The sequence below is a fragment of the Parasteatoda tepidariorum genome, chromosome 9 (assembly GCF_043381705.1).
Source record: "Parasteatoda tepidariorum isolate YZ-2023 chromosome 9, CAS_Ptep_4.0, whole genome shotgun sequence".
Classification (NCBI taxonomy): domain Eukaryota; kingdom Metazoa; phylum Arthropoda; class Arachnida; order Araneae; family Theridiidae; genus Parasteatoda; species Parasteatoda tepidariorum.
The window spans coordinates 14,872,469-14,876,951 of NC_092212.1; the positions used below are offsets into that span (position 1 = coordinate 14,872,469).

The window sequence follows — 4,483 nt, forward strand, 5'->3', positions numbered from 1 at the left end:
ATTTTTAGTGCTTCTACAACTGCAAGTACTTCTAATTTAAAACTAGTATACTTTAATTCATTGTCCGATGTTTTCGTTGACATGAAAAATACTGGGTGGAGTTGGTTGTCATGCATAGATTTTTGAAGTAGGACTGCCCCCAAACCATCTATTGATGCGTCAGTATGAATATCAGTAGGAGAATTTTGATTATAAACACTTAAAACAGGTTTTTGAGAAAGTAAGTATTTTAATTTCTGAAATGCAGCTTTCTGATTAGTTTTAAACTGAAAGGGGCTCTCCTTACGTTGGAGATCACTAATAAGTTCTGCTGTAGTGGAATATGAGGGTGTAAATTTTCTAAAATAACCAGTAAGTCCGAGAAATCGTCGTACGTCTTTAACATTTTTAAGATCTGGATAGTTAGGATCGGCTTTAGTTTTGGACGAAGAAGGTGATAATTTACCGTTTTCTATAACATGTCCAAGGAATTCAATCTTATTTTGTAAAAATTTGCATTTTTGAAAATTTATTTGAGTCCATAATCACGAGCTACCTCAAGAACAATTATTAAATACGCTTGTTGCTCGTTAAATGCTCTTCAGATTCATTAGCAACAGGGATAACAATATCATCCATATACGGCAAAACAGTACCTTTAGCAATTAGGTCTCGAAAAATAGCATTTATGTAACGCATAAAAGTTGAAGGACCATTACTAAGACCGAAGGGCATACGTCTGAATTGATATTGACCATTATGTATAACAAAACTAGTGTATTTACGAATTTTTTCGTTAACCGGAAGCACGATTCCAAATCAGAACCTTCCCAATCCTTAAGACAGGGAATATGCAACTTTTTCCCTCTTTCTCGGGAATACGAGATTCTAAGCAATGACGTCAGAATGAAATTATGCGCGCGCATAATGCCGTGTACTGTCCTGTGGCGCTGTGCTGCGTTAGCAAAGCTTTTCAACCATTTTTGTTTACATTTGAAACTGTGGATCAATAATGGAGTGAAGTAAGTAATTTATCATTTTCTTTAAACTTTTGTCTGTGGTTGCAACTGATAAAATTTTTAAACATTTAAATAAGATTGATTTTTATTACTTATTATAAATGTTACTCGTGTCTTGCAATAATACAGTATTTAAAGGTTTGAATAATGCTGTGACGAATTTCTGTTATGTCCCCAAAACGTAAAGTTTTAAATTGCAATAAGTAAATTGTTTTTTTAGACAACCTAATTTTGTTGTGCACATCCATATGCAAGTTGTTAAGTTTAAGTTCATATGCTTCAGAAAAGAGATAAAACTACTAACAGAAAGCGAAGTTACTGTAGATATGGCATAGTGTAGGCTACATGAATAATTATATATAAGTTTAAATTTTATTCACGTCATTAATTCTGATATGTACGAGAGTTTCGTATATAAAACACATTAGTTCAGCAGCAATTGATAAAACCAATTATTTTGATCCAGAACTATGCTATTTAAACAGAAGACTGTTTTATTATTTATATATCAGAATAGAATGTTAATTATAATAAAATATGTATATTTAGAAGAGCATTATTATTACTTAGTATACTATAATAAACATTAAATCCTTTTTTTTACCTTTCAGATGCACCCAAGGAGAATTAATGGTTGGTTTTAGTCAAAAGAGGTAATTAAATTATAATTTTTTTCCCCTTTATAATTAAAATAATTATTGCTTCCCAGTGCTTTTAAGTTATAAAATGAAAGAATTTATTATCAAAAATTTGTCATTAAGATATATTTTTACTAATAGTTTTTCATTTAGTTCTTCTTTAAAGTAAAATTTTTGATATATAATACAATATTTAATAATATATTTCTATGTTTTCAACCTTAATAATTTTTGTTATTTTAGCATTTGTCAATATCTTTGGTACTAAATAATATTTATCTCTCACTAGTATTGTACTTAATAGTTATCATTGTATATAATCATGTTATCTTATTAATATATTATGTTATTGATAATAATTTCAATATTGTGGGATGTATGGTTATAATTATATTCAGGGATATTTTATTTAATACACCGAGGTGTGTTATTGTTGCTTATATTGACCCTTGAATGAAAATATGGCATTATTTTTTTTTCTAGTGAATTTGTTAGTGAACTTGGTTGCATGGCCTTGGCAACCAATAATTATCTTCAAATATCTGACATTAAAGTATTCAGACCTGATTTTTCCACCCGGCATTCCTCGGACAGTTTAATATCTGTTGAATTAAGAAATTTTATCAGTTAAAGTTAAATTTCTAATATTTTTTAAGTTATGTAAAGTTTATAATCTCTAATAAATATAAATCAGTAACTATACGTATTCACATAAAAATATATTACGTAAAGATTATTTCAGTAGTTTGACTTGTAAAAAAATTATTATCTAAATTAACTAAAGATGGAAATGATTCTGCAGTGACGGTGAAAGATAATTTTGTGGTTAAAATTATATTTTATAAAAATATTGTTAGTTTTAAAAAGCACTTTAAATTAAATAATAAGCATCATGAAAGCATATGAATGAATAAAATGTATTGATGAAAATATATTAATGAAATGTGCATGCATATTGTAAATATTGTTTGTTCATCATTGAAATAATTTCATTGTCTACTTTCAATTTATTGATGATATTGAATACACATTTAGGTATACCCAATGAAAAATCCTAAAATTATGTACTTACAATGTCAGGAAACAAGCGATAAAATTTTATCATCCCTTTTCATGCAATCAAATGCAAAAACTATAAAGATATATGTATAAGCTATAAATTGATAATTTTTTTTTAATTAAAAGATATTGCAACGAATTAATTCATTGCAACGAATTAATACAGATGAACTATCTTGTGCTGTGAATGCTTACTATGTGCTTTTCCATTCCAAGAATATATGATTTGATGATGCTTTTAGGAATTCCCTTTATTTATGTGTTTATTTATAATTTAAAGCTGGCTTTACATTTTCCAAAGAATCATTTAAATTATTTTATAATGAACTTTTGTCTTCGATATAAGACTAAATCTAAAATATTCATTCTCAGAATAATTTCTTTGTATATACAAGTATACATTTAGGATATTTCTGAAAGACTCTATTTATCCCTGGGGAAGTTTTTTCTCCACACTTTTGATTTTATATCATAGAAAAAAACTTAGGTTTTAGCAAACCCTGTTTCCCCCTGCCTAAGGTTTGCCGTAACTCCAACTTTTTGACTGTAGTTTTATCTAATACATACATAAACTCTTTTTTTTTAAAATTCAGTTGCTTTTATGTTTTCATAATGATAGTTAGTATTTTTAAAATGTACTGTAATTTAAGTTGGTGTTTGATTTTTGTTTCAGGTTCTTGGAAAAGGTTTTGCAGGATCTGAGATTTCTCAACCCGTGAGCAGCACCCTCTGAATGGCGGATGGAACCGAATAAATAGACGGCTGTCGCAAGACGTGTATTGTTATCTGCTAGTGGTAAACGTTAGCTCAGTTGTTACTTATGCCTCTTCGACGAAAGAGAGTGAGATTTCAACAACTTACGGAGTTGGACGTAGTCGAACACCACAGTCAACGAACGCCCAGAGTTATGGTCTTTGGTGCCATATATCATAGACGATCTCAATTGCTACAAATTGTGGGTAATCTGAACAACATCCAGTACATCAGTGAAGTTCTATAGTCCCAAGTTGTTCCCTTCCTTCAAGCCTTGCCAGGCGCTGTATTTCAACAGGGCAATGCCCGCCCTCATATTACTAGGACTGTTTAATCCTTTCTTGCATTGCGGCAGGTACAGCTTCCTCCTTGGCCTGCATATTCCCCGAATATGTCGCCGATTGAACATGTGTGGGATTTCGTTGGTCAGCGTCTCGCTCGTGATCCTTGTCCTGTTGCTTCTGCAGGCGAACTTTGGGTACGCATACAAACAATATGAAATGCTCTTCCTCAGACAGACATTCAAATTATCAAGAACTTTTGGACATTTAAAAGTTTTAGTCTAAGACTTGAATATTTAGTTCAAAATATTTTCAGATTTTAATAAAATCAAATAAAAATTTATTACTTAGTTTTTAATAATTTTATATATACTATAATTTTTTTAGAGAATCACTTTATATAATTTTAGATATGCAACAAGTATTTGAAACAACCTGTCTGCGCATGTGCGAACTGTCACAAGCGCTTTTGCAGAGCAGGTGATGTTTTCACGTTGAAGAGAACGGTAGCTTTCTCTTTTGCGGGAATTTTCCCCAATACCTACCTTTTCTATGTCATTTTTGTGTCTAAATAAACTAATGAAAAGACACATGGTCCGTCAATTATTTACCTTTAATTTACAAATAACTTTCATCATCTCTAATATCTTAAGCACAACCTACTTGATTAAAAAATATATATCTTGGAAATAGCAATTGACATATTTAAAGCAAAAGTGATTTAAAATATAAATCTTCATATTTTATACTTCAA

General features: G+C 30.0%; 1 long non-coding RNA gene across 1 annotated transcript; it reads left to right on the top strand.

Moving 5' to 3' along the window:
* Window positions 1-943: 943 nt before the first annotated feature.
* On the top strand, window positions 944-4,140 carry LOC139426455 (uncharacterized). Its single transcript, XR_011637718.1, has 3 exons — window positions 944-1,001; window positions 1,610-1,651; window positions 3,369-4,140. It is a non-coding gene; the product is annotated as an uncharacterized lncRNA (long non-coding RNA).
* Window positions 4,141-4,483: the final 343 nt, after the last annotated feature.